Raw genomic sequence first — 13,174 nt, forward strand, 5'->3', positions numbered from 1 at the left:
TTACCCTGGGATACATACACTGCGTTAACAGTGCACAAAAATGGAATTCATTAAATTAAAGCTACAGGTAAGAACATCAATGCGGTAATGGGCATGAACTAGATTTATGATATTGTCCTTGACATTATCAGGTTACTGGTGAAGGCTTACTAAGCAGTGGTGTTTATCTTGTGCCTGGGAGTAACAGGCACTCCCCTACCTCTTCCACAATAGTAAGGTAACAGCTATCAGTGGCCGTAAAACCCAGCCTTTATAAACAAGTTGTAAAAGTAGTCATAATGATGTAGTGTAGTTGTAAACAAGTTGACTGACATCCCTTGTCTTGGAGTTCAGTGATGGAGAGATGAAAGGCACTGTAGTCACGACCAGTGGGGGAGGACTTGGCCTCCAGGAACATGCGGATCTTGTGCTAAAGATCAGCATTGGTATTCTCCAGGGAGCGGACCTTGTCCAGATAAGTGGCCAGACGGTCGTTCAGGTTCTGCATGGTGGCCTTCTCGTTGGCAGACACGTGCAGGTCCAGGCCATCAGACAGGGTGAAGCCACATCCATCACCACCCATGCCAAAACCACCGCCAGCAGAGAAGGACCTGGATGCACTGGAACTGGAGATGCAGACCCAAGAGCGGTTGGAAAATCTTTCCTCAACCGAGCTGTTTGACACCTGATCCAACTGGCGTATGTGCATAGGGTCTGGTCCTTGTTTAGGGAACATGAGCTTTGGCTTTCATTATTTGTCCATACACTGCACCTATAGTTTCAGCAGAATCCAGCATTAGTCCACACCTTTACACAGCTATTTCCTTTAGGACTTAACTGATGATTCTGATTATAACCTTCATTTTACAGCCCCACTGCAATGTTGGCTTTGGTTAGTCCAGAAGTCAAATGTAGCAGATAGTGGATTTCGTCAATTGCCAAAGGCCAAAACCACCGCCAGCAGAGAAGGACTTGGATGCACTGGAACTAGAGATGCGGACCCCAGAACCACCTGCACCCCCATACATGCTGCATGCCCTCATGCCACTGATGCGGCTACCACCTCCCATGCTTCCCCCTCCAGACATGGAGATGTGAGAGGACATGAAGGTGCTGCTGGAGAAGGACATGTTGATTGAGTCTGCTGTCTTACTGCTATAACTGGAGAGGAGTTAGTTAATAGTGCAGGAGAAGGGCTGGTTGTTTTATACAACTTCACAGGAGGGGGTTAGAGCTGGGAGGAAAAGATAATGAAAGGAATGGGAGGAAACACTTCCCCTAAGTCTTCTATTTAAGTCATACATGCGCACACACGGGCATGACAGACTCAATCTCTCAATTGCTTGTTGATGTGTCAAAGGGCAGCAAGTTCTGAGATGTAATTTCTTATCAATCATCATTTATTTTAGCTCGTCGTTGAATATCAGTCTGCAGAGCACATGCTTGATGTACTGTCAGGATTAAATCACACTAAAAGATTGAAAGTCCATGTTTAATATAATTTTACTTTAAACACATTTTAGAACATAGAACAAATCGTGTAGTGGAGACTGCTCCTTAGTTAAAGAGTAACTTTACCCCCTGATTACACACTCATACGTCTTACCTAGGGTCCAAGCTGTGTCCGTATGACACTAATGGTGAGAAGTATGTGTGAACTGGCTAAAGATAGCTGATTGAGTCAAGGCCATCTCCATGCAAACTTTTCAAATCAAATCAAATTTCATTAGTCACATGCGCCAAATACAACAGGTGTAGACCTTACAGTGAAATGATCTTAAAAAATTGTTTATTCATCAATGAATGTAATTAATAATTAGGCTACCTATGCATGATTTGAGAAAAAGCCTAACTCCCAGTAGCATTTGTTTGCTTTTGATGCAGGCACGTAAATATGTTATTTACCGGTACATGCCATCCTTTACCTATCTTACCCTATTGAATGGTTTCCATTGTGCCCTGCTTTTGAGCAAGCTACAGTAAAACATTAAGAATCCATAAAATTGGTATCAAAAAATACTTTGATGTTAGTCACCACAAGATCCAGTAATTTGTGACCAACCGGCCTAAATTTGTCTTATGTAGCAAAATTTGAAATTGCGTTTTTTACAGTGGATAAAAGTAGAGACTCAGAGCTACAAAATGGTATATCATACACTTCCTTTTGGAGGAACAATGTGAAAGTAATTCTTCTTTGAAAGTTGATAAACTTGTAGACTCACTTTTAGTCTCTTTGATCATGGAATATTCATTACTTTCTTATGCACATTGATTTTACCCATATCTCATTCACGGTTTCATCTGATGAGTTTCTTTCTGCTTGTGCAGAAACCTGTCTAACCTGTGGCCACGCATAGTTGGTCGCCAGCCCCATACAGGCCTCTTAATTTATCATCCGCAGTAGAGGTCGTTTAAGCAAACCCTCTCTAAATGTTATGTGTAAATAAAATCTCTTTTACAATTCGTCCAGCAGGATCCCTCTCAGCCAAAGAATTGTCACTTTGTCCTACTGAAACAATCTTTTCTCTGTCTTCTCTCTCTAAGGTTCATCTGCCGCTGCATCTTGCAGCTTTATCATGGCTAACATTTAATGAGTCTGATGGTAACTGACTGTAGAACAGTGCAAACACCAAACTCAAATTTTCCCTACTAACTGCAATTGGACTATAAGCTCTATACTCCGTCATACCGTAAATGCATTCAGTATGTTACATAATTCACCACCATGTATTTACTTAGTCCTTCATTGTTTTGGTTGTGTATTGTATTGTCTATGTGTTGTATGTGTCACAGCAATGCATCTCTCCTGTCACCTGGCTGGGTCGCTGCATGTTTGAATGTACTTAGTGCACTTAGTGATAGAGGCATTTTTCCACCACTGGTTGCTGAATTGATTGTTAAGTTGGTTTAAGGTGTTTTTGACTTGTTGTAAGATTGGAAAAAGTCAACAAGAGTGCACAATGCAATGTGTGGTATATAGCACTTGAAAAAAATCATAAGGCAAAAAGTAAGATCAAACAAAATGTAACAATAGTTGTTATCCAGAAATCCCTTCAGTCACTATCAGTAACTCTGTTTCCTAGTAACACAAATCTGCCTTTCTAACCTTTAAATCTTGTGGGTTAAACATTGACATGCCACACTCATGTGTCAATACCTGGCCCTCAGAGAATGAAAAAATCTATTGGTTGAAAAGACTAACCAATCTCAAGTCTTGGTTCTTAACCTATATCAACATTAAAACAGTACGAACAGTGCAAGGCACCTGGCCCTGTCAGAAACTACCTTGAACATTCGCTGACTGGCTGATTTAAAGAACTAGCCTATATGCTCTGAACATACTATCTGTAGTTATTTGCCTTAAAGGATTTGAAAAGGAATATTTAAAAGGAAGGGGTCTGAGCACACTCAGGGTTTTACCACTGATCGCTTGAGCGCCTGGAGTGACAGCTAGACCAACCCAGATGCCTAAGCTTCATCAGCTATGTCATAGTTATCCTTAGTTGAAGGGTAAGGAGCTGCAGGCGGTAAGTCTGGAGCCATTGCTATCTTGCAGTGAAGGGTAAAGTAAGCTTCTGAACCCACGAGTTCATTTTCACTCGATGACAGACATTTTGTGCAGCAAAAAGCTGGCCTCCATTAGGTTATATAAACTGATGTCTGAAAGCATTGTAAAATCCCTCTCTGGAGCTTTCTAGAATAAAAGAGAATAATAGTATCGATTACTTTCCATTATTGATGCTTAATTACTTTAAATTAGTATCAATAAGTAAATGTTCCTTACAATTGGTATAGAGATGTAGAAAACATGCCAAATATAAAGACATAAAGAAATACATGACAAGGTGCAGTACAATGTTCAGTCCAATGTAATAATATGTACATTAAATGGCTAGTTTCTCCACAGCTGAATGACGAAGTCCCAAAGATAGAAAACAACACTTTCTGACCCTTTCTGGACATGTTGCCTACACAGTAACCTTTGCCCTTCACAACATTCTCTGCCACCCCCATCTAGACTAAGACTGGACACTAGTGACCGAAGTGCTATTAAATCAGTGACAGGGAAACGCTGTGCATGGGGCCTCAAGCCATCTGCTGTCAGGTTAAACCAGTAGACTAATGAAAAAAAAAGGAAAACATACTAGAGGTCTAATCACGTAAAGGAACATGTATGATATAAATACATTTATTGAATAACTACAGCTGTGCATTTTAGATTAATTCACTAATTACGGAATTGCATTTGAAACAATGTACATCACCAAAATGATTTCATGCAAATATACCCAAGAAGCTGTTGTTGGAATCCACATCACCCTGTCTAGTAATAACATAAAGTGTAGAGCCATAAAAGTATAGAGGGAAGTGGGATGCACAAACATGTTGGTGTTCCATCCAAAACTGAATAAGTTCAGAGTGAACTATCTGTGGTTTTCCCCACTTCGAATTGACTACAACCCCTGAACATATCCTAATTACAGAGTAGAGTGTTTAACAAAACCAGATTTTATTATATTTCATCATGTTAACTTCGGCCGGGTAGGCCGTCATTGTAAATAAGAATTTGTTCTTCACTGACTTGCCTAATTAAATATATTTCAATCATAGAAACCAGGAGGGATTGTCCAAAGGTACACTTCCATGTAACTTAACAGACACTATTATCCAGAGTGACTTAGTAGTGAGTGCACACATTTTAATTTGTACTGGTCCCACATGGGAATCAAACCCACAACCCTGGCATTGCAAGTGCCATGCTCTACCAACTAAGCCACATGGGATGCATGTGTAGGTTACATTCAATATATCCTTTAGGCATAACAAATACGGAACATATGACTGATTCATAATAAACAAAAACTAACAACAACTCCCCTGCAGTGGCAAACAACATACAGCATGGAGATGACTTGCATTTACATTTTGTAATGGCACTCTATTGCTCAATGTGCTACACCGTACTGGCTAGGGGAGGGCACAGTACAGCTACCTCAACCCATACTGTTATTCATTTTTTTGCTCCTTTGCACCCCAGTATCTCTCCTTGCACATTCATCTTCTGCATATCTATCACTCCAGTGTTAAATTGCTAAATAGTAATTATTTCGCCACTATGGCCTATTTATTGCTTTACCTCCCTTATCTTATCAGCAGCGAATCATACTGTGCCCTCAGCCAAGCACACACTGCCGTGTCTGTTACACAGAAATAAGAGCCTGTTTTATATGCAACTAATGTTGCAAATGAAAACAGGTAGTGATTGATAGATGTGAGACTGGAGAACAAAACGAAAGGTGCATAGTTGTCACACCCAGAATGAATGATCGATAGAGTGAAAGAGAAAGAGATGGGGGGTGCAGGAGCGAGAGAGAGAGGCACCAGGCTGCTTATCTAACTAGTGCCACCATGCAATGATTTATGATAGAAACGCCTCTTTCTTCATGCAAGCCAGCATTGTCACTAAGGCGGAGTTGCAAAATGCTTGGATTATCTGCACTGTTGTTAAGAAGATTTATTAATTAGGCAAGTCAGTGAAGAACAAATTCTTATTTACAATGACGGCCTACCGAGGCAAACCCAGACGATGCTGGGCCAATTGTGCGCTGCCCTATGGGACTCCCAATCACAGCCGGATGTGATACAGTCTGGATTGAAACCAGGAACTCTAGTGACACCTTTTGCACTGAGATGCAGTGCCTTAGACCGCTGCGCCACTCAGGAGCCAATATATGCTATGTACCTCTACCGAATAGGGCAGGTAAAAGACAACAGACTATGCTTTTTCTTGACACATTAATCAATCTGTAATGTATGGGTGTTTCCCCATATTTAATGGACACCTTTAAATTAATTTATTTTATTTCATTTCACCTTTATTTAACCAGGTAGGCTAGTTGAGAACAAGTTCTAATTTACAACTGCGACCTGGCCAAGATAAAGCAAAGCAGTGCGACACAAACAACAACACAGAGTTACACATGGGATAAACAAACATACAGCCAATTACATTTACATTTACGTCATTTAGCAGACGCTCTTATCCAGAGCGACTTACAAATAACACAATAGGGGAAAAAGTCTATATACAGTGTGTGCAAATGAGGTAAGATAAGGGAGGTAAGGCAATAAATAGGCCATAATGGCAAAATAATTTCAATTTAGCAATTAAACACTGGAGTGATAGATGTGCAGAAGATGAATGAGCAAGAAGAGATACTGGGGTGCAAAGGAGCAAAAAAATGTATAACAGTATGGGGATGAGGTAGATGGATGGGATATTTACAGATGGGCTATGTTTCAGGTGCAGTGATCTGTGAGCTGCTCTGACAGCTGGTGTTTAAAGTTAGTGAGGGAGATATGAGACTCCAGCTTCAGTCATTAGCAGCAGAGAACAGGAAGGAAAGGCGGCCAAATGAGGAATTGGCTTTGGGGGTGACCAGTGAAATATACCTGCTGAAGCGTGTGCTACGGGTGGGTGTTGCTATGGTGACCAGTGAGCTAAGATAAGGCGGGGCATTACATAGCAAAGACTTATAGATGACCTGGAGCGACGAATATGAAGCGAGGGCTAGCCAACGAGAGCATACAGGTCGCAGTGGTGGGTAGTATATGGGGCTTTGGTGACAAAACGGATGGCACTGTGATAGACTGCATCCAATTTGCTGAGTAAAGTGTTGGAGGCTATTTTGTAAATGACATCGCCGAAGTCAAGGATCAGTAGGATAGTCAGTTTTATGAGGGTATGTTTAGGAGCATGAGTGAAGGATGTTTTGTTGCTAAGTAGGAAGCCAATTCTAGATTTAATTATGGATTGGCGATGCTTAATGTGAGTCTGGAAGGAGAGTTTACAGTCTAGCCAGACACCTATGTATTTATAGATGTCCACATATTCTAAGTCAGAACCGTCCAGAGTAGCGATGCTGGACGGGCGGGCAGGTGCTTGTAGCGATCGGTTGAAGAGCATGCATTTAGTTTTACTTGCATTTAAGAGCAGTTGGAGGCCACGGAAGGAGAGTTGTATGGCATTGAAGCTTGTCTGGTTTTAGTTAACAGTGTCCAAAGAAGGGCCAGAAGTGTACAGAATGGTATCGTCTGCATAGAGGTGGATCAGAGAATCACCAGCAGCAAGAGCGACATCATTGATGTATACAGAGAAAAGAGTCTGCCTGAGAATTGAACCCTGTGGCACCCCCATAGAGACTGCCAGAGGTCCGGACAACAGGCCCTTCGATTTGACACACTGAACTCTGTCTGAGATGTAGTTGGTGAACCATGCGAGGCAGTCATTTGAGAAACCAAGGCTGTTGAGTCTGCCGATAAGAATGTGGTGATTGACAGAGTCGAAAGCCTTGGCCAGGTCTATGAATACAGTTGCAGAGTATTGTCTCTTATCGATGGAGGTTATGATATCAGGTGAACACCCAAACAAGGGCACTGCGTTCATCCACCACTGGCCTGCTGGCCCCCCTACCTCTGAGGAAGCACAGTTCCCGCTCAGCCCAGTCAAAACTGGTCGCTGCTCTGGCACCCCAATGGTGGAACAAGCTCCCTCACGACGCCAGGACAGCGGAGTCAATCACCACCTTCCGGAGACACCTGAAACCCCACCTCTTTAAGGAATACCTAGGATAGGATAAAGTAATCCTTCTAACCCCCCCCCCCCCCCCCCCCCCCCCCTTAAAAGATTTAGATGCACTATTGTAAAGTGGTTGTTCCACTGGATATCATAAGGTGAATGCACCATTTTGTAAGTCGCTCTGGATAAGAGCGTCTGCTAAATGACTTAAATGTAAATGTAAATGATATCATTTAGGACCTTGAGCGTGGCTGAGATGCACCCATGACCAGCTCGGAAACCAGCCGGAAACCAACAGGCCGCGGCTAGCAGGCTACCAGATGGGCATTCATGGGACATCGCGATGGAGGAGCCTGTTGAAAAACCCCCTCGGGCGGATTACGTCGGTAGTCCAGTCGTGAGGGATCGGCGGGGCTTCATGGTCACATAGAGAAAGAACGAGAGAACTAGCTTTTGACCCTGACTCAGGCCACCAATGAAAACTGTGATACATCCTATTATCAAGTCAAATTTGATCCCTATTTGCAAAGCCACCACATGCCTCTTTCTGATTCAACCCCATTAATTCATACCATCCCAGCAGGCACAATGGTATCGGCTGTGCCAGTTTAAGGGCCTTGCTACTTGACTGCACTATTGAATGCAGTATTATAATGTTTGTATTTGTATTTACTAGGGATCCCCAGCAGCTACTCTTCCTGGGGTACAAACACATTAAAGCACTTACATTACATATAAAACAAAATATAAAACAGTACATCATATAACATTACTACACCACTATATATCTACAATACAAAATGTATAATACCACCATACAACAATATTACAATGTATGTGTATGCGTGTGTCTGTACCTTTGTGTGCATCTCTTCACAGTCCCCGCTGTTCCATAAGGTACATTTTAACCTGAAATCTGATTCTACTGCTTTCATCAGTTACCTGATGTGGAGAAGAGTTCCATGTAGTCATGGCTCTATGTAGTACTGTGCACCTCCCATAGTCTGTTCTGGACTTGGGGATTGTGAAGAGACCTCTGGTGGCATGTCTTGTGGGGTACGCATGGGTGTCCGAGCTGTATGCTAGTTGTTTAAACAGACAGCTCGGTACATTCAGGTTGTCAACACTTCTTACAAAAACAAGTAGTGATGACTTCAATCTCTCTTCCACTTTGAGCCATGAGAGATTGACATGCATATCATTAATGTTAGCTCTCCGTGTACTTTAAAGGGCCAGCAGTGCTGCGCTGTTCTGAGCCAACTGAAATGTTCCTAAGTCCCTTTTGTGGCACCTGACCACAATACTGAAACGTAGTCTAGGTGTGACAAAACTAGGGTCTGTAGGACATGCCTTGATGATAGTGTTGTTAAGAAGGCAGAGCAGCTCTTTATTATGGACAGACTTCTCCCCATCTTAGCTACTGTTGTATCAATATGTTTTGTTTGTAAAGACAGGATGCATGAGGTATTTAGTTTTTCTCTACATTTCCCTTATATACTCTCACAAGCCTATTACTCTGTTGGAACTAATTATGCCAACTTCTAGGACAATTCACTTTTCAGTCACAGAGACTACACTGAGTGTACAAAACATCTTTCCATCACATAGACTGACCAGGTGAATCCAGGTGAAAGCTATGATCCCTAATTGATGTCGCTTGTTAAATCCACTTCAATCAGTGTAGATGAAGGGGAGGAGACAGGTTAAGCCTTGAGACAATTGAGACATGGATTGTGTATGTGTGCCATTAAGAGGGGGAATGGGCAAGACAAAATATTTGTGTCTTTGAACGGGGTATGGTAGTATGTACCAGGCGCACTGGTTTAAGTGTGTTAAGAACTGCAACGCTACTGGGTTTTTCATGCTCAACAGTTTCCCGTGTGTACAAATGCTGAAATATTAGGCGATGGTGGCTGCCCATACCAAAAGTCAACTCTATACCAAGTCATGGACATTTTGATAAGCCACCTCCAGATGCTTACAATCCCTCCCATTCACCTACTCCCATTCTGGCCTTTCTTCTTGTCATGCCAGCCCTTTGATGAATGAACAAGTAACTCAAGTCATTGCTCATTCTCTGCAGCATCCTACTTCCTTACATCACTAAGGTTTTAATTGCCTGAAATCGTATGTACAGTTGAAGTCGGAAGTTTACATACACCTTAGCCAAATACATTTAAACTCAGTTTTTCACAATTCCTAACATTTAATCCTAGTAAAAATTCCCTGTCTTAGGTCAGTTAGGATCACCACTTTATTTTAAGAATGTGAAATGTCAAAATAATAGTAGAGAGAATGATTTATTTCAGCTTTTATTTCTTTCATCACATTCCCAGTGGGTCAGAAGTTTACGAACACTCAATTAGTATTTGGTAGCATTGCCTTACAATTGTTTAACTTGGGTCAAACGGTTCGGGTAGCTTTCCACAAGCTTCCCACAATAAGTTGGGTGAATTTTGGCCCATTCCTCCTGACAGAGATGGTGTAACTGAGTCAGGTTTATAGGCCTCCTTGCTCGCACATGGTTTTTCAGTTCTGCCCACAAATATTCTATAGGGTTGAGGTCAGGGCTTTGTGATGGCCACTCTAATACCTTGACTTTGTTGTCCTTAAGCCATTTTGCCACAACTTTGGAAGTATGCTTGGGGTCATTGTCCATTTGGAAGACCCATTTGCGACCAAGCTTTAACTTCCTTACACGTCTTGAGATGTTGCTTCAGTATACCCACATCATTTTCCTCCCTCATGATGCCAACTATTTTGTGAAGTGCACCAGTCCCTCCTGCAGCAAAGCACCCCCACAACATGATGCTGCCACCCCCGTGATTCACGGTTGGGATTGTGTTTTTCGGCTTGCAAGCCTCCCCCTTTTTTCTCCAAACATAACGATGGTTATTATGGCCAAACAGTTCTATTTTTATTTCATCAGACCAGAGCACATTTCTCCAAAAAGTATGATCTTTGTCCTCATGTGCAGTTGCAAACCGTAGTCTGGCTTTTAATGGCGGTTTTGGAGCAGTGGCTTCTTCCTTGCTGAGCGGCCTTTCAGGTTATGTTAATATAGAACTCGTTTTACTGGGGATATAGATACTTTTGTACCTGTTTCCTCCAGCATGTTCACAAGGTCCTTTGCTGTTGTTCTGGGATTGATTTGCACTTTTCGCACCAAAGTACATTCATCTCTAGGAGACAGAACGCCTCTCCTTCCTGATCGGTATGGTGGCTGCATGGTCCCATGGTGTTTATACTTGCATACTATTGTTTGTACAGGTGAACGTGGTACCTTCAGGCATTTGGAAATTGCTCCCAAGCATGAACCAGACTTGTGGAGGTCTACATTTTTTTCTGAGGTCTTAGCTGATTTCTTTTGATTTCCCATGATGTCAAGCAAAGGTAGGCCTTGAAATACATCCACAGCTACACCTCCAATTGACTCAAATGATCTCAATTAGCCTATCAGAAGCTTATAAAGCCATGACATCATTTTCTGGAATTTTCCAAGCTGTTTAAAGGCACAGTCAACTTAGTGTATGTAAACTTCTGACCCACTGGAATTGTGATACAGTGAATTATAAGTGAAATAATCTGTCTGTAAACAATTGTTGGAAAATGACTTGTGTCTTGTGCACAAAGTAGATGTCCTAACCGACTTGCCAAAACTATAGTTTGTTAACAAGAAATTTGTGGAGTGGTTGAAAAACGAGTTTTAATGACTCCAACCTAATTGTATGTAAACCTCAGACTTCAACTGTATCTAACCTTAAAAAAAAATCGATCTGTCTACACATGCAGAATTCAGTTATTATCTTGTAGGTGGAAGTATCAGCATACGATAGAATTATGAGTGTAGAGAGCATAATCTTAAAAGCTCCAGTGAGGTAGAGAGAAATTACAGAAGTGTGTTGCAGGGACGCAGGGTTGCAGTGTGGAGTGTGTGGATAGCTCTGCAGTGTGCAGGTGACAGTGTTACATAAGGGAAATCATTTCTTATGGAAGTGGAGGTGGCAGAGGTTTATCTACATCAGTGTTACAGGTCCTTTTCCACATTAAAATGGAGCTATTGGGAATGAGAAAACTGCCCGTTTTTTTTATACATTTTTTATTTTTGGACAAAAACAGGAAAACAAAAATCAAGTCATTTTTCAGTTCTCGTTTTTGAATATAAACCCCCCAAAAAGTTCAAATGTAGAATGCCTGTCATTGGCCAAATACACAGCCAACACTTCCTCCCAAGCAAATGTAAAAAAATATATTTTAATACATTGAACAAAAATATAAATGCAACATGTAAAGTGTTGGTCCCATGTTTCATTAGCTGAAATAAAAAATCCCAGACATTTTCAATACGCACAAAGAGCTTATTTCTCTCAAATGTTTTGCACAAATTTGTTTACATCTCTGTTAGTGAGCATTTCTCCTTTGCCAAGATAATCCATCCACCTGACAGGTGTGGCATATCAAGAAGCTGATTAAACAGCATAATCATTAGACAGGTGCACCTTGTGCTGGGGACAATAAAATGCCGCTTTAAAATGTGCAGTTTTGTCACACAATACGATAACACAAATGTCTCAAGTTTCAAGGGAGCATGCAATTGGCATGCTGACTGCAGAAATGTCCACCAGAGCAGTTGCCAGAGAATTTTATATAAATTTCTCTATCATAAGCCGCCTCCAACGTTGTTTTAGAGAATTTGGCAGTACGTCCAACCAGCCTCACAACCGCAGAGCACATGTAACCACGCCAACCCAGGACCTCCACATCCGGCTTCATCACCTGCGGGATCGTCTGAGACCAGGACAGCTGATGAAACTGTGGGTTTGCACAAACTGTCAGAAACTGTCTTAGGGAAGCTCATCTGCGTGCTTGTCATCCTTACCAGGGTCTTGACCTTACTGCAGTTTGTCGTCGTAACCGACTTCAGTGTCCAAATGCCACTGATGAATCCCGGTTTCAACAACTGGGCAGATGGCAGACAGTGTCTATGGCATTGTGTGGGCGAGTGATTTGCTGATGTCAACGTTGTGAAGAGAGTACCCCATGGTGGCGGTGGGGTTATGGCAGCGTTTCCCCACCTCGGTCCTTGTGACTCCAAGAGGTGCACGTTTTGTTTTTTGCGACACAGCTGATTCAAATTATCAAAGCTTGATGATTAGTTGATTATTTGAATCAGCTGTGTAGTGCTAGGGGGGAAAAACTAAAACGTGCACCCCTTGGGGTTCTGAGGACCGAGTTTGGGAAACCCTGCATTATCGTATGGGCAGGCATAAACTATAGACAACAAAAACAATTGCATTTTATTGATGGCAATTTGAATGCGCAGAGATACCGTGAAGAGATCCTGAGGCCCATTATCGTGCCATCCATCCGCCACCATCACCTCATGTTTCAGCATGATAATCCACGGCCGCATGTCGCAAGGATCTGTACACAATTCCTGGAAGCTGAAAATGTCACAGTTCTTCCATGGCCTGCATACTCACCAGACATGTCACCCATGTATGACAGCGTGTTCCAGTTCTCAACAATATCCATTAACTTCGCACAGCCATTGAAGAGGCGTGGCTAGTGGGACAACATTCCACAGGCCACAATCAACAGCCTGATCAACTCTTC

Source organism: Salmo salar, chromosome 06 (assembly GCF_965601325.2).
Source record: "Salmo salar chromosome 06, fSalSal1, whole genome shotgun sequence".
NCBI classification, from domain to species: Eukaryota; Metazoa; Chordata; class Actinopteri; order Salmoniformes; family Salmonidae; genus Salmo; species Salmo salar.